This window comes from Leptodactylus fuscus, chromosome 2 (genome assembly GCF_031893055.1).
Source record: "Leptodactylus fuscus isolate aLepFus1 chromosome 2, aLepFus1.hap2, whole genome shotgun sequence".
Lineage (NCBI taxonomy): Eukaryota > Metazoa > Chordata > Amphibia > Anura > Leptodactylidae > Leptodactylus > Leptodactylus fuscus.
This window is the reverse complement of record NC_134266.1, coordinates 61,056,841-61,084,315: the sequence shown is the minus strand read 5'-3', so window position 1 is coordinate 61,084,315 and position 27,475 is coordinate 61,056,841.

The window sequence follows — 27,475 nt, the reverse complement described above, 5'->3', positions numbered from 1 at the left end:
ATGGGAGCAGTGGCTATAATCTGCCGGCTTATCTCTCAGTCTAATTGCTACTCATCGCAGAATAAATACTCTATAAGGAGACATCTAGTAAAGAGATGGTAATATCTCACACGTACAGTCTTATTATGTAAGCTCTGCAAATGGTTTCTGCTTCTATATAACAATGTGCTGATACTATCCAGAGGATCCAAAATTATAACCACAAGATAAACATCAGATTTTACAGAAATTAACAATACATTTATGTACAAGATAAAAGATTAAATTGGCATTACAGATTTGCAGACACTTAGGCTAATTGTACACTTATCCTAATGTATATTTGAGATATGCTTGCAGTATATATGTTTGCAATTTCATAGGCCCTCTATACAGTATCTAGCAGTGTCTTTTGACCTCTGTCATGTGGCCAGCAAGTCCATGCTGTTTTTACTGTATAGGAAAGCACCTACCTTAAAGGACCACCATAAAAAAGTAGAATGGATCCCTATGGGTGATGGATGCCACTGCATGGCATCCATCACAAACCTGTTGGGCATATATATGTTTGGTGCATGCAACAAAAGGTACACACAAATGCAAACTATATACCAAGTGTTAAAAACTTAGATTTTTTTTTAATATATATTTTTTGTATCAATTTCTCTCAGTTTTCATGATCTGTGCTCGCCGTCATTCAACCTTCATTAATTACAGTCACAGCACAGTATTCAGATATCTGTCTGTGTCCATCACATGACCATGGACTGTCCATAACGTCACCGTGGGCTCATTGTTATTGAATGTAAGTAAGTAGAATGAATGACAGCAAGCAGAGGGTTAGAAAGCAGTGAGGAATGGCTGTAGAATTACTGTATACTGGAAAATTGTTAAACTTTTTATTATACAGACAATAACATTTGTTTCGCAATATTTATCTATAATTAGACAACTAACGATTGATTTCACTTGAATACTGCTCACTTTATATTGATTTTAATATAGGTATGGGGGCTTTATTTAATGTAGCACTTTACCCACTCCTTATTGATGTATCTATAGGAACAATTATACTACACTGTAGCTCAAACACCTGTCTATACCGTGTTTTCCCAAAAATAAGACAGTGTCTTATATTAAATTGTCGCCCTAAATATAGGACCTGTCTTATTTTTGGGGGGTGTCTTATTACAACCGGCAGTCATGCCAGCACTTCCTTAGCGGAGCGTCAGCATAACTGCCGGTTGTAGGTAGTGTAGGGGAGGGGGGAAGGTATCATACTTACCTTTCCCATCTTCGTAGCAGCGCTGGTGCTGCTGTTCATCCCAGCAGTGGTGGGCGGGGCTTAGCGAGGCTTCGGGGCGAGGCTTAGCGGAGCTTTCGTGGGCGTGGGTTAAGCGATCCCCACTTCACTGACACAGCAGCCGTGCTCTGTGCTCCGTGTGCACAGCAAAGTCGGCTGCTGACTCTTCTGTATGCCGGCTGCTGCCTCTGCCTCTGGGATGAGCTAGGAGAGCTTATCCTACAGCAGCAGGCTTTGCTGTGCACACAGAGCACAGAGCACGGCTGCTGTGTCAGTGAAGTGGGGATCGCTAAGCCCTGCCCATGAAAACTCTGCTAAGCCCTGCCCCCGAAGCCCCGCCCACCACTGACGGGTATGCCTTATTTTCGGAGGTGCCTTATATTAGGCAATTCAACAGAACACCCCCCCCCCTTCCCCCACATGCCTTACTTTTGGGGGTGTCCTACTTTCGGGGAAACACGGTAGAGAGATATTGCTAACTACTAAATTCATGTGATTACAGCAGCCTCTGCACTGTTTCTATCAAGGACACTCTGCTATGTGGGAAGGGTAGTGACAGGTGTAAGGTTTGTAGATAGACATGGTTAGAACTCCCTGTTAGGCCTGGTTCACATCTGCGCATGGATTTCTATTTGGGGAGTCAGCTCGGAGAGCCCCCTGAACGGAAACCTAATCTGCATAACAAAGCAGTTACCTAAGGAAACCCGCGGACCTCATAGACTATAATGGGGCCTGTGTGGTTTGCGCTCGATTTCTGCACGAAAAATACGGAGAGAAAAGTGCTACTTGCAGGACTTTTCTCTCTGTATTTTTCATGCAGAGAGGGGAATGGATTGACCGGAACACAGATGTGAACTGTGCTTCAGCGAATCGTAAAGAAAGATAGGTTTGCAGCACAAATGGCTGAGCCTCAAATGGAAGGCTCCACAAGGTACTATACATGAGAGTCTTAAGAGCACCGGGTTTAGGTATGCTTAGTGTCCTTAAAAAGATTATTTTCAGCACTGTGTCTCATAGGAAATAAACATAGATGACACAAATAAGCATACATTTTCTACAAACCCCCCCATTTTGTCTTTTATATATGAAGTTACTGTACAGGGTTTTCAGGACCCACACACCAATAAACATTAGGATCACAGGAATCCAGGAAAGAGACCAGTACTAAATAGACCTGAGATACAGGGGCCTGTAGCCATTCATGAGAAAATCCTGATCACCCCTTTAAGTAAAGGGATATAATTAGGAAAAAAAATCAAGTTGTTATTGGAACAGGGTAATATTTTCTAGCATATCTAAACTAGTGTCAGAGATCCACAATGATAAGTTAGCAGATGAATGTGCTCCTTATGTCCGAAAGGGCAAACATGCTTAGAAGTGAATTGTAGTATATCATACCCTCATGTGTGATATATAAATAGCCATCCGTGAAATTAGAGAAAACAGTAAGAAGCCTGTTCATGCTATAATATTAGTTAGCTGCCAATAGGGAGGCGACACATATAAACAAATCTGAAGGAAGACAATATGCTGCTATCTGCAATATGCTGCACAAATAGTGGACAGAGCATGACATTGATCAATGAATACATTTCCAAACCACAAGACATAATTTGTTCTACAGAGTTGTTTTTGTGTTAGTATCTACTTTAGTTCAGATACTACATAGAATATATTAGAGAAAACTGCATACTGTAAAAATAATAGTATTATCATCATTATTATTGGTATTGAACTAGTCTGTTTAGTCTTGGAAGCATCTTGAACTCTGCGTAGAATGTTATATTCCTTGCTGTGCAGCCTAATAAATTGATGCAGTCCGGTCTCCGGTTTAGCCAATCTGGACGGATTCCGTCTTCTGCCCCGCGAAACTAGACAAGAGACAGAAACCCGGTGGTCAGTTTTCAAACCCATTCACTTGAATGGGTTTACAAAGGTGACCACCCATGTGTGTCTTCTGCCTGCCCTAAGGGAAACATGCAAGACTTTGTGTCCTGCATGTCCTCCTATGCCCCAGCAGTGTTATTACATTTACTCTAGAGACTGGAATACATCATATCTCCAATGTACATCAGCTCCTACCTTATGTCTATGGCACACAGCGGCTCAATGAAATGCCTTATTTATTGAGAAGAGTCTGCTTCTTAATAAATTAGGTGTATCTTCACGCCCAAACACAAGGCATCAAGACTTGCAAAGGAACACCAATCTTGATAAATTTCTCCCACGTCAATCAGCAAAGAACTGAAGTTGAGGACAAAGCAAAAATGACACTATTACTACAATGTAAGGGCTTGTTCTCATACATGCAGCCATGTTTCTCCTCATCTGGGTGTCATAACTGATCCTATTGTTTTCTGTCCAGCTGTGTCTAGTTGAGCTAGTGCACAAATATGTCATCAGGTCAGACATACACAACTACTCGGAAAACAACTGATACGTGTAAACCTAGCATAAAAGGCCATGAAACCCCTACAAAACATGTTGTTGTTTTTTTTTTAAACACTCTTAAATGTAGCTTTAAAAAAGCCTAAATCATAGTTACTGTACTTTAACTTAGATTTTTATCAAATATGAAGACAAACTAGAATGAAGTAGCTTGAACTGCATAAGATTATAGGAGTTGTTCAATTTCAATAATATTGAACTGTATTGTGGACCCATATACTGTATATCACATGACCATGGACTGATTTTTATCCACTTGAAGTAGAAGAATGAATGACAGCAAGCAGAGATCTAGAATCCCTGAGGAATTGATATAGAAAATATATTGTAAAATTGTACAACTTCTTATTATATAAACAATCGCATTTGTCTCCCAATATTGGTCTGTAACTGGACAACCCCTTTAAGTTAGTAAAATTTGGATTAAGTGAGAGATGCATGATTTTAAAGTCCTAATTTTGAGCTGAGATCAGGTACCCAAAGGCCATCTTTTGGGAATAGTGATGGCACACAAGAGCAATTTGTCACTAATAGTATAATACAAATAATGAAATCACAGGGAGCTAGGCTGGTCTTACACGACCGTAGTTTAAGACCACAAATGGTACGCAATTGCAGGTTTTATATTGCGGACCATTTGCAGACCCACTGTATTCTATAGCACAAAAAATATAGGGCAATATTGGGTAGTACTATTAAATAAACCACATTTGGCCAACAGGCCAAACTACCACACACACGACAGGATAATTATAAAAATATATAAATTTTATTTAGACAAGTATATAAAAAGTAATAATAGATTGGAGGTAAAGAATGCATCAGCTATGGATGCAATGACATACAACTAGGCTTTCATGAGGAAAGTATGCTTTGCATTTATAGTCAATACAATATTCAGTGAAAAGAGTTCCTCACCACATAAGAATGAACATCATTAGTTATATACAAATGGATAAAGATCCAAATCATTAGCACTTCTTACTAGAGGGCCAATACAGTTATATTTGATATTGTAGACAAAAGAAAACATATGGACAACATTGAGCTTTTACCTGTAAGTATGTCATGCATAAGAACGCGCCCCGACGCGCGTTTCACCACGCAAGTGGCTTCGTCAGGGGGAAGTAGCTATATGGCTGAATACATATACACAGTATATATAGTGTCTGGATGATCATAGATTCAATACAGCTGCCTAATGGTCCACACCCGGTATAAACCGGAACTGCCGTCTATTCGTGCGTCCGCACGTATCATGTCTCCAATGCGCATGCGCGAGTGTACCATAGTATCGCGATATGTTTTTGCGATGATACATATGAAAGACGAGTTTAACATCCACAGCGCATGTGCGAGACATCGCACACACCAGCGGTGCATAGAAAAACCTGCCCAAGGAACCACAATTATAGTTGTAGTGTATAATTATGTGCAGATAACATTTAAGTGCACATTGCACATATGGAAAACCTCATAGAATATAGTGTATATCAATAAAATAGAACGGCAGTTTGTGTCAATTAGTCATATAACAGATCATCTATTATTATGCAGGACAATTCAACTATTGCAACATAGACGCATCAATGTGAACAGTGTCAAAGGACTAAGTACTACGAAGTAGTATATAAATCATTTCATAAAAGTGCTAATATGTAAAAAAGATGATAAAAAAATGATAAAAAAATGGTGAAGTGAATAAGGTGATAAGTGCGCAGTGGCGAAGTGACAAAAAATCAAAAAGTGCCTAAGTTAGAAACACATAATATATCTCTTATATATAAGTGAATTTCATAAAAACAAGTACCATAATAAAATGCATAATATAATATAACATTTAAAGTGCAATATATATTTAATAGAAATGTATGATGCGTCGCAATTTTCAATTCATTCAGTCCTTTCTTCTCCTTGTTCTTATATAATTCATTGATGTAAATGTCAAGACACTATATATAGAAAAAATAAAAAGAAAAAGGAAAAAGAAAAAAATATATGGAAAAAATATAATGAGAAATTGAAAAAATTTTTTTTAAAAAACAATAAAATGCATAATTATAGGAACAATTATATATAATGTAATTGCATACATACAAAATATATGTATGCACTTGCATATTTATGCATATATAAAGTGCTTATTCAGCCAATAGCACTCAATGATTAAAATCATGAATGACTGCAGATGGGAACTAAATAAATATAAAAGAAAAAAGAAGAAAAAAACAAAAAAGTGAAAAAAAGAGAGAAGAAAAAGAAAAAATAAATAATAAAAAAAGAAAGTTTTTTTATAGAAATGAAGAGAATTGGATATTATCATTCAAACCTTTCGGATGGAGTGTCTCAAGGGTGAAGATCCAGCGAGACTCTTTCTGCGCTAGAATACGTTTCCAATCGCCAGAGCGAGAAGTAGGAATCACTTGATCGATTGCCCTCATTTTCAGGAGAGAAGGATCTGAGTTATGATGAATTTTAAAATGTTTAGGAAGTGTTTTCAATAAAGAGATGTTATTTTCATCCTTAGAGTTGCGAATGTCTATGTAGTGTTCTCTGATTCTCTTTTTAAACTCTCGGCTGGTTAGGCCAATATAGATGAGACCACAAGGACATGTTGCAAAGTATATGACTCCTTTTGATAAACAATTTAGAGAATGACGTATTTGATAGAACTTCGTCCCTTCCGAATTCCAAAAATTGTTGCCAGTATCAACATTTTGGCAAGCTATACATTGACCGCAGGGCTTACAACCCCAAACTGGTTTTGTGGCTCCAAAAATATATTGTTGTGAGTTGGTGGTATAATGACTCTTTACCAACATGTCTCTCAAGTTTTTTGATCTTCGATATGTTACTTTTGGGCGTGTATCAACATATTTCCTCAGAACGGGATCCCGGGTAAGTATGTGCCAATGTCTATACAGAATACGATTCATTTCATGATGTCTAGAATTATAAGATGTAATAAATCTTACTTGGTCACTGGTAACTGATGATTTCATACGAGGGCGAAGTGCATCTTTTCTCTGAACTGAAACTGCTCGTTTGAATCCCTTTTGTATGTATTCTTCCTCATAGCCTCTTTCCCGAAATCTCCTAGTGAGATCCAGAGATGCCTCAAAAAAAGACTCCTCTGTAGAACAGATTCTTCTTGTTCTTGCAAATTGACCAACCGGTATGCTCTGCACCAAGTGTCTTGGATGGGATGTCTGGAAATGCAATAAGGAGTTAGTGGCCGTATCTTTACGGTATAATTTTGTTTGTATGGCTCCATTGTCATCAATTGTGAGTTTAACATCCAGAAAATCAATTTCATGGTAACTGAAGTTATATGTGAGGAATATGTTCTTATTATTCCTATTTAGGTGGCCCATAAAGGTATTTAGTTGCTCAGGAGTACCCTGCCAAATGATGAATATGTCATCGATGAACCTCCCCCAGAAGTGGACACATTCCACATCTGGGGGAGGGTCAACGAGAAAAATGAGTCGCTCCCACATGCCCAAAAATAGGTTAGCATAGGGGGGCGCACATGACGCCCCCATAGCTGTTCCTTGGCATTGCAAAAAGAAATTATCCTTAAAGGTGAAAAAATTGTGTGTGAGTGCGAATCGAAGCAATCTCAGAATGAACTCACCTAAAGATGTATCAAGAGAAGACATGCGTATAGCCTCATGTATCGCTTCCAATCCATCATCATGTTTTATAGAAGTGTATAAAGATTCGACGTCACAAGTGACCATTATCATATCAGAATCCAGATGAATTCCATCAATCTTCTGTAAAAAATGAGTGGTATCCTTGAGGTAAGAAGGTAAGTTCTCTACTAAAGGTTTTAAATAGTGGTCAATGTATTGACAGATAGGTTCGCACAGATTGTTATTGCCGGAAACAATAGGCCTACCTGGAGGGGTCAATGGATTTTTGTGTATCTTCGGAAGAAAATATAAAGTTGCAACAGATGGTGAACTTGGTAGTAAATAAGAAAATTGATCCTTTGTAATAATCCCCTCTGATACTGCTTCCTGTAAAATCAAGGATAGTTCAGAGGTAAATTTTAGAAGAGGATTGAATGTAAGTTTCCTATATAGAGTATTATTTTTTAGATGTCTAGACGCTTCCTTTTCATACATCAACCTAGGCCATAACACAATATTGCCTCCTTTATCAGAAGGTTTTATAATCAAATCAGTCATATCTTGTAATTCCCTCAATGCATTCCTTTGTTGTTTATTCAAATTATCTCTACAGATGGTAGGAGATATTTTTTTCAAGTCTAGACTAACTAGATTTACAAAGGTTTCAACTGAATGAGATAGTGATACAGGAGGAAATTTTTTTGATGATGGAATCAGTCGTTTAGGAAACTTACTTGATTCAGATAGTTGTGTTTCCTCAGATAATTCTTCTAAAATTTGTAAAGCCAATTGTTCTTCTTCCGTAGAAAATGTAGATACTGTTGATGTGTTATCAAAAATCTTTTTAAATATCAATTTCCGTGCAAATAAGTGCAAATCCTTGATTGCCTCAAAAGGATCAAATCTAGAGGACGGAGAAAAATTTAGTCCTAGACTCAACACTTCCTGTTGTGATGTGGTAAGAACATGGTTAGATAAATTTATAATTTGCAGTTGATTCATTGTGTTACTTACCATATTTGAAGCCGTCATGGAAGTATGTTTTTTCTTGTTAGTACCCTCCATGTTTTCTTGTTTCCTTTTGTACTGTCGTGTAAATTGTCGGTCTCGTGAATTTGAAGCATGCGATGAATCTCCACTAGTAGAATGATAGGAAGAAACAGAAGAAGATCTGCTCCTTCCTGAATTGATGTTATATCTCCATTTGTAAACTCTATTATTTTGGAAATCTAAAGAGTCGCGCTGGTATTTCTTTCCCTTGGTTTCACGTATATGTTTCTCAGTTTGATTGATCGTATCATCAATCTCTTTCTTAAAAATCTCCAGTTCCGAATTAGATAACTTCTTTTTCAGGTCTCGTTCAAGTTTTTCAATATCAGTGGTGAGTTCATCAACCATTTTTGAATTATATTCAATAATTAATTCCATTAGGGATTTACTTGCTCCATTGCATATGGTTTCCCATTTATTCAAAAAATCTTGATGTATTCTATGCGGCTTCTTACACCACCGTAGATTTTGTCCGTGGTGTGGCGTGCCATAACTGTGGTCCGGACAGTATATGCATGTCCATAATGGCCATGTTTTTACGGCACGGACTGTCCCATACAAGTCTATGGACGCGTGCAGTTATGTGGATATACACTGAACATACACTCACCGGCCACTTTATTAGGTACACCTGTCCAACTGCTCGTTAACACTTAATTTCTAATCAGCCAATCACATGGCGGCAACTCAGTGCATTTAGGCATTTAGACATGGTCAAGACAATCTCCTGCAGTTCAAACCGAGCATCAGTATGGGGAAGAAAGGTGATTTGAGTGCCTTTGAACGTGGCATGGTTGTTGGTGCCAGAAGGGCTGGTCTGAGTATTTCAGAAACTGCTGATCTACTGGGATTTTCACGCACAACCATCTCTAGGGTTTACAGAGAATGGTCCGAAAAAGAAAAAACATCCAGTGAGCGGCAGTTCTGTGGGCGGAAATGCGTTGTTGATGCCAGAGGTCAGAGGAGAATGGCCAGACTGGTTCGAGCTGATAGAAAGGCAACAGTGACTCAAATAGCCACCCGTTACAACCAAGGTAGCCAGAAGAGCATCTCTGAACGCACAGTACGTCGAACTTTGAGGCAGATGGGCTACAGCAGCAGAAGACCACACCGGGTGCCACTCCTTTCAGCTAAGAACAGGAAACTGAGGCTACAATTTGCACAAGCTCATCGAAATTGGACAATTGAAGATTGGAAAAACGTTGCCTGGTCTGATGAGTCTCGATTTCTGCTGCGACATTCGGATGGTAGGGTCAGAATTTGGCGTCAACAATATGAAAGCATGGATCCATCCTGCCTTGTATCAACGGTTCAGGCTGGTGGTGGTGGTGTCATGGTGTGGGGAATATTTTCTTGGCACTCTTTGGGCCCCTTGTTACCAATTGAGCATCGTTGCAACGCCAAATCCTACCTGAGTATTGTTGCTGACCATGTCCATCCCTTTATGACCACAATGTACCCAACATCTGATGGCTACTTTCAGCAGGATAATATATGTCCATGTCATAAAGCTGGAATCATCTCAGACTGGTTTCTTGAACATGACAATGAGTTCACTGTACTCCAATGGCCTCCACAGTCACCAGATCTCAATCCAATAGAGCATCTTTGGGATGTGGTGGAACGGGAGATTCGCATCATGGATGTGCAGCCGACAAATCTGCGGCAACTGTGTGATGCCATCATGTCAATATGGACCAAAATCTCTGAGGAATGCTTCCAGCACCTTGTTGAATCTATGCCACGAAGAATTGAGGCAGTTCTGAAGGCAAAAGGGGGTCCAACCCGTTACTAGCATGGTGTACCTAATAAAGTGGCCGGTGAGTGTATATCAGTGTATATCCGCAATTGCGGATGTCAACATTACGACGCTGGGTGGGTTGGGTGTGTTTTGTTTTTTGCGGATCCGCATAATACTGATACACACGGAGCATTGCAGATGCACTTTGTGGTTGGGCACGGACGTCTGCGGAATGAGTTTTTACAGTGAAATTTGTGTTGCGAATCCGCAAAAAACCACTACGGTCGTGAAAGACCAGCCGTAATATTATTGATTAATATAACATGGACCCTTTCTACACAGAGGGATCTCACCTAAAACATAACACAATGATATAGTCACAGTAGTGTCACACACGGTTAGGATGAGTAGTACCTAGAGGAAGTATTTCTCCAATTCCCCCTCACACTGTTATTTTATGTTACACCAGGTTGTGCGGGAATCCAGTGACAATTTGTTGTGCACAAAGAGCTTTCTAATGTGCGCTAGTAAGAGAAAGCCTCGGAGACAATTGATGAATTGATTTTTAAGGTTGCATTCATTTCTCCATTTCCAATGTGTAATGATATAATGTGATAAAACCGGGAACATCTGCACAGAGAACAAAGAGCATTGCTCCTGGTCAACTCTTCACATTGACACATCACTTCTGTCACAATCATTTGTCAAAGAATAGCTGAAGTAATGTGAATTATTGATATTTTATATCTTCTTCATGTCTATTGCAGATAATATTTTATGCTTCCATACAAACTGCCAAATAAAACTTACTGTCTTTCCCTTATAAGCCCTTGCGGGTGGGTTTTGTATATTTTGCGTACTGTATGCAAACCCTCAGCAAATGTACGGGACCATGGAATTAATGGTGCTCTAAAAATATAGAACAATAATAATGTCTTACTTACATATTAGCTTATCATCTGACAGCAGCCAACACATCTATTTACTAAGTACATATACTCACTATATACATACACATTTATTAACAAGGGCCCATTCACATCACATTTTCATCATCATTTAACTGATCAGTTTTGTGGATACAAAAAACTGTCGGGAAAAACAGATGAAAGTAGAAGAAAACTGATGATCCCCACTAACGCAGGGTTCACACCTGCGCCCCGGTCTCTGTTCTCAGGTTTCCATCTTTTGCCGGCATAAGACGGAAACCTGTCAGACCGTGTCCGGCCGTGAGCGCTGGTGAGCGTTTTATGCTCTCCACGACTAAACCGTTTTTTAAAACCAGACGCAAAGTCCTGCATATCCAACTTTGTGTCCGGTTAAAAAAACACAGTTTTGCCGCGGAGAGCACAAAACGCTCACTGGCGCTCACGGCTGGACACTTTTCAAACCCATTCAAATTAATGTGTTTGAAAACTGACTGCAGGTTTCCAACTCCTGTCCAGTTTCGGGCAGGAAACGTAAACCTGCATAACGGAGATCGGGCGCAGATATGAACCCGCCCATAAATTGATCAAAACATGATGTGGATGGTACCTAAGACATTTACATACACTACGTACAAGCAAAAATATATGAATGCAATACATACCGACATTCACAAGGTACTGACACACTCATTACATAATTATTCATTCAGAAGAATAGCAGAACATCTACTGGCTTATGTTCTCTGGACCCCACTAGTATACAGCTCTATAGCGCCGCACCTCCCATGAGGCGACCTGAAGCGATCGCTTCAGGCGGCGCTATGCCAGGGCCTCAGGGCCCCTTCGATTCGCCACGCCCCCGCTCCGCCCCCTCCCCCGGCAGGGGGGGGGGACGGACGGCTTTCTGTAGTTCGCCTCGGGTGGTGAAAGGGGAAGGATCACCCCTGCAGCTCTAGATATTAGAAATGGCGCGCCCCTTGGTAAGCTGCTGTGACATCACAGAAGGGTTTTAGACACGTGATTTCCTGTGACATCACAGATATGTTTCATTCAGATGAGCTGCTGTGAGGTAAATTCAATCTCTTGTTCTGCTGTCATAACATGAATGAGTTTCAGTCAGCTAACCCTAGGTTCACACTAGCGTTCGGATCTCTGTTCTCAGCTTTCCGTCTTCTGCGAAAAGCTGTCAGCGTTTTATGCTCTCCGCCGCGCAACCGGTTTTCTAAAATCGGACACAGAGTACTGCATGTCCAACTCTGTGTCCAATTTTAAAAAAAACGGTTTCGCGGAAGAGAGCATAAAACGCTCACCGCCGCTCACGGCCGGACATCTTTCAAACCCATTCAAATGAATGGGCTTGAAAGATTCCTGCAGGTTTCCGTCTCCTGCCTCTGTTTTGTGCAGGAAACGGAAACCTGCAGAACGGAGGCGCAGATGTGAACGAGCCGTAAGTTACATTACAAGTGACTTTTATGCCGTAGCCAAAAATTGCTGCCGGAAAATCTGCAGTGGAAACTTATCACGATTTTTCCTGCAGGGCTTTCCACAGAGTTAGATAAGGTGACAGTCAGAATAGTTTCTACTCTAATTCACTTCAATGGGAGGCTCAGCTGAATCCATCCAAAGTTTGGCCGGATGTTTCTTTTTTCCCTACTGTATGACATTACCCTTAGTCTCTACAGTTCAAATGCAGACCTATGTGTTTCTATGGTAACAGATCATAAACCTTGTATAGATTAATGCTCCATACTCCTGCATTTCAATTTTTTTCCCACCATACATTAGTGAATTGGCAAAATATGTAAAAAGTAAGGAAGAGATGGATGACAATATGAATGTAAGCAATGCCTTGGACTGAAAAGAAAGTGGATGTAAAGGTAGACAAGTCTAAGGCTAAGGTCCCATGTAGCAACTTGCAGCTTAAAAAATAACCTTTTCCTTGCCCTATTAAAGCTATAGGGAAAACGCTTGCGATTCTGTAGTTAAAATTGATAAGCCACATTTATCAAAAACACCTGCGTTGTTCAATGTGTGAAGATCAAATGTATTCTAGTGTAGTACCATATAATATCCTATAGGTGTCACTCTCTATAATACAGTTTATGCCAGGGGTAGGGAACATACGGCTCGCCAGCTGTTGCAAAACTACAACTCCCAGCATGCATTCTTGCTCCGCTTTTAGTGGAACGCCCATGGAAGTAAATGGAGCATGATGGGAGATGTAGTTTCACAGCAGCTGGAGAGCCGAAGGTTCCCTACCCCTGGTTTATGCCAAGCACTCCTGTAAGAATTGTTGCTTTCATTTCATATCACTAATGTCCATTTTATTTTGTACTGACCCTTTAGGTTATACTTTGCACTGAATAACATCTGTGCAAAAACTAGAGAGAAAGTCTGTATCCCATTCAGGGCTGATAAAGCTACATGAATATGCTAAGCAGTCAATGAAGTCTCCTTCCTAAGGACATATTCACACCTCCAGTAATCACAGACATGTTCTGTCCGTATCCTCTATGGTCAGCATCCAGTCCTACTGAGACTAAATTGTCATGGCTTCTGCTCCAGAAAATTAACATAAAAGCCATGAACAAAGTCACTATGTTTTTTTGCAAGTAGAATATTTGCTTAAAAATTGCAACTTTTAAAATTCTCTGAGCCATTTATTTATGAGATATTGTAATAATGCTAGTTTCCTACACCAAGGAGATGGTGTAGATTTCTGTTTCGGAGGATGTGCCAAATGTGTGATGATGTGATAAATTAGGTGCAAACTCAGGCGGGGTTGAGTTTCCATGCTGGTCTTGATAATTCAGGCATCTGTTTCTTTCCACCATTGGTGCATAAAAAAAAACAAAACAGAGACATGCATTTTTATCCAATTTGCAAACCAATATGCCGGTTAAAGGTTATGGTTCCGTTAAATCCCAGACAGCGCACGGATGCTATCAGATATTCCTATACTAGGAGAACACATTATGGATGTCTGGTGCATTTGTATGTGCAGTGCTCCTATATTTCCAATATATGAGTGAGGAGCTGCTGCTTGTCAAGCTTGTTTTTCTTTACAATTTCACTGGATGTTGGAATAAGGAAATGAACAGAATCTCCGAGTGACGTCAGAATAGACATCGCTGACACACCTGGCCACTGTGGAATTACACAAATGAAGACGTGTGCTTAGTCCCATGAGGCTGCGATATTTGCAGAACAAGCTATTTAGGCGCCAGCAACAACACACTGTGATATGACAGGATCACAGGACTATTATCTAGGGGTAAGACCATGTCCCGTATAATCTGATTACAATATAACAATGCTCTGTAGATCATATAAGCTCTTTATAAATAATTACTGATAGATCTAATAAGCGTATATGGTATCCTACTTCAAATTAGCTGTTTCCTGAACAGTCAATGCTTGTATAAAAAAGTCAGCAGTATCATAGTGACATCATGAAAAATATAACAATGACCATAATAATCTATGAAATAGAAAAGAAAAACAAGTCACATCATCTCCTATCAGGTTGATTTTTCCAGATTTATCACGGTCAGCCATGATATGCTGAACATGCGGCCTACACAAAGTCAAGTGGCACAGCGCTTTCCTAACTCCGATCAATCATACATTGGGCATATCCTAGCCACTTGCCATCAATGGCCGTCAAGGTACCCCATGTTTAATGATTATACTTGTATGTAGATGTCATCTTCAGCCCATAAATAATATAAATACAAATAGAAATAAAATAATATAAGAAAAAAACAAAAAACAACAACAGATGAAACAAAGAAATGAAATTTGTAGACTAAGGGGGAGTTCACACGGAGTTACGTGCCACGTAATGTGGCACGTAGATGCCGCGGGACCCTTTGCGGGCCGTACACGCTCCCATTGATTTCATGCACGGCCGCAAACTAGCGCGGCGCATACGATCCCCGCTCCCATTGAAATCAATGGGAGCGTGTACGGCCCGCAAAGGGTCCCGCGGCGTCTACATGCCCCATCACGCGGCACGTAACTCCGTGTGAACTCCCCCTTAAGGCTAAGACACCACGTTGCGGAGACGCAGTACTTTTTTTTTTTGCAGGTTTTACTGTGGTTTTTTCAAAGTCAAGAGTGGAATTAACATAAGGGAAACATCTAAGAGCTTACTTTATATTTCTCATTGCTTTTGTGGCCTGACTTTGGTTCAAAAAACCGCAGCAAAATCTGCAACAAAAAAAGCTGTGTTTCTGCAATGTGGAGCCTTAGCTTAAAGGAAGTTTACAGTTAAAGCACTGTGGGAAAAACCGTGGTGGCAACACATCACGGTTCTTCCCGCAGCGCTTTAGACAGAAAGTTTGTTGAGTTTTCCTCCACAGACTTTCTGTTAAAATTATATCTATGGGGAAACCACCAGCGTTTCCGTAGATATAATTGACATGCTGCAATTTTCCAAAACCTCACCGGTTTTGGATATCGTGGCGTGTCCGCACCGTGTTTTATACCACAAAGTTCATTCACTAGAATCTAGAGATGAGCGAACACTAAAATGTTCGAGGTTCGAAATTCGATTCGAACAGCCGCTCAATGTTCGTGTGTTCGAACGGGTTTCGAACCCCATTATAGTCTATGGGGAACAGATACTCGTTAAGGGGGAAACCCAAATCCGTGTCTGGAGGGTCACCAAGTCCACTATGACACCCCAGGAAATGATGCCAACACCTCTGGAATGACACTGGGACAGCAGGGGAAGCATGCCTGGGGGCATCTAACACACCAAAGACCCTCTATTACCCCAACATCACTGCCTAACAACTACACACTTTCCACATTCAAAAAAACCTCTATCAAAGTGGGAAAATACCTGGAAACCTTCTTTACTCCCCAAATGGATGGACACAAACCCCAATTTAAGCTCAACAAACAGTAACAACCACCCCTTTAAATCACGTTCCCCATGACAACCACAAATGGAATAGGCAATGGGAATTCCAAAAGCCCTCACCCTTAACTGTCATTTTGAGTGTGTGTGTGTGTGTGTGTGTGTGTGTGTGTGTGTGTGTGTGTGTGTGTGTGTGATGTGGTAAGACCTTCCAAAATTCACTTTTCTAGCCCTTAACATGAGCCCTTCCAAACAAAGTTACATGACCTTAAGCTGAGCTACCAGCAGAGATTGAGGCCCTTGGCATGAGTAGAGCCTTGCACCAGCAGTGTTTTTGGCACTTAGGGTGAGTTGAGCCTTGTACCAGCGTGTGTCCCTTAACATCAGGCGGGCCCTAAGTTCTGCGCTTTGCACAAAAGTTCCACATTAACTAGGCTGAATGGTACAAAGATTAGTAGGCCCGAGAACCAGGAACAGGTCTTGCAATGGCTGTCGGATAACGCTTAAAGCACATTGTCCACCAGCCAGTCAGCCTCTACCTCCTCTTACCCAACAGTCTTGTCCTCCTTCCACCCAAAATTCCCAATCTTCTCAGAACAATAACCCCAACTGTCCCTGCTCCCCAGAGCTGTTCTCCCTTCCTTTGACTGTACCGCAACCTGCCCCTCCATTTCGCGATTCCACGGACCTAACAGACGAGTATCTGTGTCCAGATGCTCAAACACTAGAGTCTCCTCCATTCCATCTCCGGTCGATTTGGTGGCGGATGACCAGCAACCCACCCTCATCGACGACGATGAGACGCAGTTGCTGTCAGGGCAGCCAGTTGACATGCGCATTGTGCAGGAGGAGGAGGCGAGACAGGAGTTGGAAGAGGAGGTGGTGGACGACGAGGACACCGACCCCACCTGGACAAGGCAGATGTCAAGCTGGGAAAGTAGTGTGGATGTTGAGGCAGGTGCAGCACCAAAAAGGGTAGCTAGAGGCAGAGACATGTCCAGAGGCAGAGGTCAGCTGCTTTGCCGAAGCCAGGCCAGACCCGGAATGTCCGAAGATGTTCCCTTTTGTACCCAGCCCAGAAAAACTCCCCCATCGAGGGCACGTTTCTTGAAGGTGTAGAGTTTTTTCAAGGAATGCGCCGAGGACAGATATAGTGTCGTCTACACAATTTGCCTCTCGAAATCGAGTAGGGGCCCTGAGAAGAGCAACCTGTCCACCACTTCAATGCACCGTCATTTGGAATCCAAGCAATGGAATCAGTGGCAGGCAGCAACGGCAGGACAAACGTCGCCCGCCGTTCATGCCACTGCCTCTGCTCACAGTGCTGGCGATGCACTCCAGAGGACGAGCCAGGACATCACTTCATCTGCCTCCGCCACTTTGTTGACTTCTCCCTCATCCTCCCCTGTTTCTGTCTTATCTCCTTCTCCTGCACCATCAAAGGCACCATCAGGCGCTTCTTTACAACAACCCACCATCTCTCATACATTGGAGCGCCGGCAGAAATACACCGCTAACCACCCACCCACGCAAGCCTAGAACGCCAACATCGCTAAACTGCTGGCCCAGGAGAGGTTGGCGTTCCGGCTTGTTGAAACTCCCGCCTTCCCGGACCTGATGGCAACTGTGGCACCTCACTATGCCGTCCCTAGCCGTCTCAACTTCTCCCGGTGTGGCGTCCCCGCCTTGCACCAGCACGTGTCACTCAACATCAGGTGGGCCCTTAGTTCCGCGCTTTGCTGCAAGGTCCACTTGACCACCGACACTTGGACAAGCGCCTGTGGTCAGGGATGCTGCAGTGCTTATCTTTAATGACAGGCAGGGTGAATGTGGTGGAGTCTGTTCCCCGGGTGCAAACTGGGGTGGCCTATCTCCTCTCCCAGGCCAAAATTCATGGCAGGAGTAGACTGAAACCCTACGACGCTGCAACCTCCACCACAGCTACTAGCGGCAAACGCTAAAACACTGGTGTGGGGAGACGTCAGCAGGCGGTGCTGAAGCTCATCAGCTTGGGGGACAGACAGCACAGTGCCTCCGAGGTCAGGGATGCCATCCTGGCTGAGATGGCATTTTTTTTTCCCTGCTACACCTGGGGCCTGGCATTTTTACGCCTGTGATAATGGCTGGAACCTGGTAGCGGCTCTGGAGCTTGCCAGCCTCCAACACGTTCCATGTTTGGCCCACGTCTAACCTAGTGGTGCAAAGTTTTTTAAAAACATACCCAAATGTACCGAAGCTACTGTTGAAAATGCGGCGCTTGTGCGCCCACTTTTGCAAGTGCACAGGAGTCGCTGCTAGCCTAAAAACACTCTAGCAAGGCCTACATCTGTCCAAACACAGGCTGTTGTCCGTCATTCACACACGCTGAAACCCTACAATACCATATCTTGAGCAGGGTGTGTGAGCTGCACAGACCTTTGATGGAGTTCCATCTACAAAACCCAAGGGTTCCTCAAAGTCAGCAACCAAAGTTTCTGCACCATGAGTTTCCAGGGGTGGCAGAGTTATGGCTAGGGGAAGAGGCATGGATAGGGATGATGTCTAGGGGCAAAAGCAGTGTGGATGTGGAGGCAAGCTAAGCAGGAAAAACTGGGGGTACAAGCTAAGGCATGGACTGGGGTGATGTCTAGGGGCAAAAGCAGTGTGGATGTGGAGGCAAGCTAAGCAGGAAAAACTGGGGATACAAGCTAAGGCATGGACTGGGGTGATGTCTAGGGGCAAAAGCAGTGTGGATGTGGAGGCAAGCTAAGCAGGAAAAACTGGGGGTACAAGCTAAGGCATGGACTGGGGTGATGTCTAGGGGCAAAAGCAGTGTGGATGTGGAGGCAAGCTAAGCAGGAAAAACTGGGGGTACAAGCTAAGGCATGGACTGGGGTGATGTCTAGGGGCAAAAGCAGTGTGGATGTGGAGGCAAGCAAAGCAGGGAAAATGGTGGCTAGAGGCAAAGGGATGTCCATAGGCAGCAAGGGCAAAGATGCAAAACTCTCCCGTTTCAAGAATTTTCCTGACTTGTTTCCCCACAAAACATTCCTGGGAGGAGGGCTGAAACACCACCCTCCTCCTCCTCCGCTGTTAGATTTACCCCAGCTACGAGCTGAAAACGCTGCAACACTGGTGTGGGGAGACGTCAGCAGGCTGGGCTGAAGCTCATCAGCTTGGGAGACGGACAGCACACTGCCTCTGAGGTCAGGGATGCCATCCTGGATGAGATGGCAATTTGTTTATCCCCGCTGCCCCTGGGGCCAGGTTTTTTAGCTTGTTGGAGGGCTCTGGAGCTTGCCAGCCTCCAACACGTTCCATGCCTGGCCCACATGTTCAATGTAGTGGTGCAATGATCTTTAAAAACATACCCCAAATTAGCTGAGCTAAGGGTGAAAGTGCGGCACTTGGACACCCACTTTCCCAAGTCTACAGTACCTGGAGCTAGCCGCAATACACTCCAGCAAGGCCTACATCTGCCTGAAGCACCTACTGTTGTGCGAGGTCACCACACGCTCTAACCCTAGATACCGTATGTTCAGCAGGGTGTGTGAGCAGCAGAGACCTTTGATGGAGTACCAGCTACAAAACCCAAGGGTTCCTCAGAGTCAGCTCCCTCACTTTCTGCACCATGAGTTTCCATGGGTGGCAGACTTATGGCTAGAGGCACAGGCATGGATAGGGGTGATGTGTAGGGGCAAAAGCAGTGTGGATGTGGAGGCAAGCTAAGCAGCAAAAACTGGGGGTACAAGCAGCCGGTGACATCATCACTGACAAGCACAGCTGTCTGTCAGCTGACAGGCTGACTTTCACCAAAATGAACAGACAATGGATAGACTCATCATATACATGTCAGTTACATGACAAATTTAGTGCAATTTGCAAGTCCAAGATGGTTTGGAGATCTGCGGAGAGGAATCTCACCACCTCTTGCGGGTGCCATCATTTGGAAGGCAAGCCCTGGGCTCAGTGGGTGAGAGCAAGCGCAGGATAATCGTCGTTTGGCCTGGCGGCCACTGCCTCTTCCACTGTTGACAGGGCTGGCGCTGCAGTCCAGACCAGGAGCCAGGACACCTCCACATCTGCCTCTGACACTTTGGGGAGTTCACCCTTATCCTCACCTTTTCCTGCCATTTCTCCTTTTGCCCGCGCCATCATGCGCCTCTTCCCAGCAACTCCCCATCTCCCAAGCCTTTCATTTCATGCTAAAGTACAGCGCAACCCACCCACATGCCCAAGGCTTCAACGGCCTCATCTCAAGAAATCTGGCCCAGGAGATGTTGGAATCCCGGCTGGGGGACACTCTGCCCTTTTTGGGCAGAGTGTCTACTGCGCCACCGCACTGTGCCGTCCACACCAGCACTTTCCCCCAAACATGAGGCGGTCCCTAAATTCAGCGCTTAGCCCTAAAGTTCCATGTGACCAGTTACGAATGGACAAGTGCATGCGGACAGGGACGCTACCTTTCAATTTGGGCACAGTGGTTGAATGTAGTTGAGGCGTGGACCGGGTCGCAAAATGTGGTGGCCTGACTTGTCTCCCCACACAACATTCCTGGGAGGAGGGCTGAAACACCACCCTCCTCCACTGTTAAATTGACCCCAGCTACGAGCTGGAAACGCTGCAACACTGGTGTGGGGAGACGTCAGCGGGCCGTGCTGAAGCTCATCAGCTTGGGGGCCAGACAGCACACTGCCTACAAAGTGAGTCATGCCATCCTCGATGAGACGGCAATGTGGTTTTTGCCACTGCACCTGGGCCCAGGCATGTTGTCATGTGTGATAATGGCCGTAACCTGGGATTGGCTCTGTAGCTTGGCAGCCTGCAACATATTCCATGCCTGGGCCACGTTTTTAACTCATTGCTGCTAATCTTTTGAAAAAGGTACCCCAATGTTCCTGAGCTACTGGTGAAAGTGTGGCGCTTGTGCGGATAGTTTTTAAAGTGTATAGTTGCCGCTGCTAGCCTCTATGCACTCCTACAACGCCTGTACCTGCTGGAACAACGGCTGTTGTGCGACGTCTCCACACTGCTGGCACTAAACATATCATGTGTTGAGCAGAGTGTGTGAGCAGCACAGACCTTTGATGTAGTTCCAACTCCAAAACCCTCGGGTTCGTCAAAGTCAACTCCCTCAGTTGCTCAACCATGAGTGGCCATGGGTGGCAGACTTATGTGAAATCCCATCCCATCCATTGCACTGGACACGAAACATTAGCATGCGCTCAGCACAACTTCGGATATGGCAGATGCGTTAAGCAGGGTGCAGGGTACAACACAGACCAGGCCCGAGCACCAGGAACAGGTGTTAGAAATACTGCAGCATCTGCCATTTCCTTCCAATTTTGGGGTTTTGGACCCGCCACCGACTTGTCTGGACCTAAGTGGGGATCATGAGACACAGTTGCCATCAAGGCAAGCTGTGGTCATGTGCGGTTTGCAGTAAGGGGGCAGTGCGCAATTGGAAGAGGAGTTGGTGGATGACGAGGCCACCGACCCCACATGGACAGGGGTGATGTCTAGGGGCTAAAGCAGTGTAGATGTAGAGGGAAGCTAAATCAACAAAAAACCTGGGTAGAAGCAAAGGCATAAACTGGGGTGATGTTTAGGGGTGAAAGCAGAGTAGATGTGGAGGGAAGCTAAGCAGCAAAAACAGTGGGTAGAAGCAAAGGCATGCAAAACTCTACCCTGTTGGAAGACTTATTCCTAGGTCTGGAACACGTTAATGGCCCCCCTGGACAAATTACTGCCACTCAGGGGCCTAGTGTCACCAGGAGGGACAAGTATAGGCGCATGTTGTGGGAATACCTGGCCGACACCAGCTCTGTCCTCTCCGATCCCTCTGTGCTCTACAGCCTAAACTTATTTTCTCATCTTTTTTTCTGAACTGCACATCTCTTGCCTGCTTCCTTTGGGATCTTAGAAATGGTGGTCCACTTCCACAGATGGTAACTTCAATAGACAGTGTAACGGGAGTAGCTGAGGGATCGCTGTCTTAACCACTTTTTGGCACAAAATTAACTTCCAAAGCCAAATATGGTGCAAGTATATGATGCAAGGACACCTACACACCTATCTCTGACACATTGGGGAGTTCACCCTCATGCGCCCTTTTGGCCTGCACCATCATGCGCCTCTTCCCAGCCACTCCACATTTCCCAAGCTTTTCATTGCAGGCAGAAGTACAATACAACCCACCCCCATGCCCAAGCCTGTAACAGCCTCATCGATAAACTGCTGGCCCTGGAGATGTTGGTGTTTGTTTATGCTTCTGGAGACCCAGGCCTTCCGTCAGCAGATGGCAGCTGGGGCACCTCCCTATGCTGGGCCTAGCCGTTACTACTTCTCTTGGTGTGCTGTCTCTGCCTTGCGCCTGCATGTGTCCCATAACATCAGTCGGGCCCAGAGCTCTGCGCTTTGCTGCAAGGTCCACTTGACCACCGACACATGGACAAGCGCCTGTGGTCAGGGATGCTGCAGTGCTTATCTTTAATGACAGGCAGGGTGAATGTGGTGGAGTCTGTTCCCCGGGTGCAAACTGGGGTGGCCTATCTCCTCTCCCAGGCCAAAATTCATGGCAGGAGTAGACTGAAACCCTACGAAGCTGCAACCTCCACCCCAGCTACTAGCGGAAAACACTGTAACACTGGCATGGGGAGATGTCAGTAGGCCGTGCTGAAACTGATCAGCTTGGGGGACAGACAGCACAGTGCCTCCGAGGTCAGGGATGCCATCCTGGCTGAGATGGCATTTTTTTTTCCCTGCTACACCTGGGGCCTGGCATTTTTGCGCCTGTGATAATGGCTGGAACCTGGTAGCAGATCTGGAGCTTGCCAGACTCAAACACGGTCCACGCATGGCCCACGTTTTCCAACTTGTTGGTGCCATGTTTCTTTGAAACCTACACCATTGTGCCTGATATACAGGTCAAAGTGGGGCCATTTTCGTAAGTGAGAACTAGCCTCTGCTAGGCAGAAAACATTCAGAGCACACTCCTCTCATCTTCGCACCGTTGGCTGGCGGAGGAAGACGAGGGGGTTGGAGTGGCATCTGATGTCCCTATCCCACACGAGGCTAGAGGGTGCACTTCAGTGCATCCCATTGCTTCACCACAAATGGTGTGAAGGGGAGTGGAAAATGGAGGAAATGGAGAGTGACCCTTACAGTTGGGGCCAGCAAAGGCATGCCAAGTAACACACTGGCACACATGGCTGACTTCATCTTGGGTTGCTTTTCAACACATATTTCACATCATGAAGAACAAATAATACTGGATTTTTTCAAGCCTCGAACCCCGGTCTAGGTCTAATGTCTGTTCCTTTCTTATATTAGGGGAGAGGGAAAAAAAATTACTTCAGTGATACGTTTAGCGTACATAGACTGACTATTAATGTGTATCCCACTTAGTGTTGTTAGGGTTACACACCGTCACAACCTGGCTAAAGCTTCTATAGCTGTTAATAAAGTCAACATAACTTTACGGTATCCAAAAAGACAGCTGGTACCGACAGAGAGCAAGACAAATGTCACCCAAAGCTGTGAGCTCTGAACACCCACAGTGACTTTGGCGTCATCATCATTATAAGGGAGTGGGTGGTAATAAATAACTTGGCAGTGCCTAAAACCCAAAAAGCTTATACAACTATATTTACATTAAGATACACAAATGAAACTTTTCAGTAGCATGTCATGAGACAAGCTGATAAGCTCTTCCTTTGTGCAGTGCTATTTGAAAGTTAAACGCTGCCTTTATTTTAATTCTGGAGAAGGTGCAGACATTAGATTTAGAACATGTTGTCTTCATTGTCCAAATCCTCTATATAGGTAACGCGTTTTTCGGGCCGAGCTGTCTGGGAACGAGCTGGTGCAGCACTGACAACCTGGGTGAATATGGCAAGAGCCTGAGATGTAGGGTGAATGAATCCCCAAATTATTTGTGGAATTCCCAGTGAGACAATGGCACTGTATACCAGTATTAAAAATTGTGGGTGCACATAACCCCCATATATTCTTTGAATTCCCAGTCAGACAATGGCACTGTATACCAGTATTAAAAATTGTGGGTGCACGTAACCCCCATATATTCTTTGAATTCCCAGTCAGACAATGGCACTATATACCAGTATTAAAAATTGTGGGTGCACATAACCCCCATATATTCTTTGAATTCCCAGTCAGACAATGGCACTGTATAGCAGTATTAAAAATTGTGGGTGCACATAACCCCCATATATTCTTTGAATTCCCAGTCAGACAATGGCACTGTATACCAGTATTAAAAATTGTGGGTGCACATAACCCCCATATATTCTTTGAATTCCCAGTGAGACAATGGAACTGTATAGCAGTAGCAAAAATTGTGGGTGCACGTCACCCCAATATATTCTTTGAATTCCCAGTTAGACAATGGCACTGTATACCAGTAGTAAAAATTGTGGGTGCACATAACCCCCATATATTCTTTGAATTCCCAGTCAGACAATGGCACTGTATACCAGTATTAAAAATTGTGGGTGCACATAACCCCCATATATTCTTTGAATTCCCAGTCAGACAATGGCACTGTATACCAGTATTAAAAATTGTGGGTGCACATAACCCCCATATATTCTTTGAATTCCCAGTGAGACAATGGAACTGTATAGCAGTAGCAAAAATTGTGGGTGCACGTCACCCCAATATATTCTTTGAATTCCCAGTTAGACAATGGCACTGTATACCAGTAGTAAAAATTGTGGGTGCACATAACCCCCATATATTCTTTGAATTCCCAGTCAGACAATGGCACTGTATACCAGTATTAAAAATTGTGGGTGCACATAACCCCCATATATTCTTTGAATTCCCAGTGAGACAATGGAACTGTATAGCAGTAGCAAAAATTGTGGGTGCACGTCACCCCAATATATTCTTTGAATTCCCAGTTAGACAATGGCACTGTATACCAGTAGTAAAAATTGTGGGTGCACATAACCCCCATATATTCTTTGAATTCCCAGTCAGACAATGGCACTGTATACCAGTATTAAAAATTGTGGGTGCACATAACCCCCATATATTCTTTGAATTCCCAGTCAGACAATGGCACTGTATACCAGTATTAAAAATTGTGGGTGCACATAACCCCCATATATTCTTTGAATTCCCAGTGAGACAATGGAACTGTATAGCAGTAGCAAAAATTGTGGGTGCACGTCACCCCAATATATTCTTTGAATTCCCAGTTAGACAATGGCACTGTATACCAGTAGTAAAAATTGTGGGTGCACATAACCCCCATATATTCTTTGAATTCCCAGTCAGACAATGGCACTGTATACCAGTATTAAAAATTGTGGGTGCACATAACCCCCATATATTCTTTGAATTCCCAGTCAGACAATGGCACTGTATACCAGTATTAAAAATTGTGGGTGCACATAACCCCCATATATTCTTTGAATTCCCAGTGAGACAATGGAACTGTATAGCAGTAGCAAAAATTGTGGGTGCACGTCACCCCAATATATTCTTTGAATTCCCAGTTAGACAATGGCACTGTATACCAGTAGTAAAAATTGTGGGTGCACATAACCCCCATATATTCTTTGAATTCCCAGTCAGACAATGGCACTGTATACCAGTATTAAAAATTGTGGGTGCACATAACCCCCATATATTCTTTGAATTCCCAGTCAGACAATGGCACTGTATACCAGTATTAAAAATTGTGGGTGCACATAACCCCCATATATTCTTTGAATTCCCAGTTAGACAATGGCACTGTATACCAGTAGTAAAAATTGTGGGTGCACATAACCCCCATATATTCTTTGAATTCCCAGTCAGACAATGGCACTGTATACCAGTATTAAAAATTGTGGGTGCACATAACCCCCATATATTCTTTGAATTCCCAGTCAGACAATGGCACTGTATACCAGTATTAAAAATTGTGGGTGCACATAACCCCCATATATTCTTTGAATTCCCAGTGAGACAATGGAACTGTATAGCAGTAGCAAAAATTGTGGGTGCACGTCACCCCAATATATTCTTTGAATTCCCAGTTAGACAATGGCACTGTATACCAGTAGTAAAAATTGTGGGTGCACATAACCCCCATATATTCTTTGAATTCCCAGTCAGACAATGGCACTGTATACCAGTATTAAAAATTGTGGGTGCACATAACCCCCATATATTCTTTGAATTCCCAGTCAGACAATGGCACTGTATACCAGTATTAAAAATTGTGGGTGCACGTAACCCCCATATATTCTTTGAATTCCCAGTCAGACAATGGCACTATATACCAGTATTAAAAATTGTGGGTGCACATAACCCCCATATATTCTTTGAATTCCCAGTCAGACAATGGCACTGTATACCAGTATTAAAAATTGTGGGTGCACATAACCCCCATATATTCTTTGAATTCCCAGTGAGACAATGGAACTGTATAGCAGTAGCAAAAATTGTGGGTGCACGTCACCCCAATATATTCTTTGAATTCCCAGTTAGACAATGGCACTGTATACCAGTAGTAAAAATTGTGGGTGCACATAACCCCCATATATTCTTTGAATTCCCAGTCAGACAATGGCACTGTATACCAGTATTAAAAATTGTGGGTGCACATAACCCCCATATATTCTTTGAATTCCCAGTGAGACAATGGAACTGTATAGCAGTAGCAAAAATTGTGGGTGCACGTCACCCCAATATATTCTTTGAATTCCCAGTTAGACAATGGCACTGTATACCAGTAGTAAAAATTGTGGGTGCACATAACCCCCATATATTCTTTGAATTCCCAGTCAGACAATGGCACTGTATACCAGTATTAAAAATTGTGGGTGCACATAACCCCCATATATTCTTTGAATTCCCAGTCAGACAATGGCACTGTATACCAGTATTAAAAATTGTGGGTGCACATAACCCCCATATATTCTTTGAATTCCCAGTTAGACAATGGCACTGTATACCAGTAGTAAAAATTGTGGGTGCACATAACCCCCATATATTCTTTGAATTCCCAGTCAGACAATGGCACTGTATACCAGTATTAAAAATTGTGGGTGCACATAACCCCCATATATTCTTTGAATTCCCAGTCAGACAATGGCACTGTATACCAGTATTAAAAATTGTGGGTGCACATAACCCCCATATATTCTTTGAATTCCCAGTGAGACAATGGAACTGTATAGCAGTAGCAAAAATTGTGGGTGCACGTCACCCCAATATATTCTTTGAATTCCCAGTTAGACAATGGCACTGTATACCAGTAGTAAAAATTGTGGGTGCACATAACCCCCATATATTCTTTGAATTCCCAGTCAGACAATGGCACTGTATACCAGTATTAAAAATTGTGGGTGCACGTAACCCCCATATATTCTTTGAATTCCCAGTCAGACAATGGCACTATATACCAGTATTAAAAATTGTGGGTGCACATAACCCCCATATATTCTTTGAATTCCCAGTCAGACAATGGCACTGTATACCAGTATTAAAAATTGTGGGTGCACATAACCCCCATATATTCTTTGA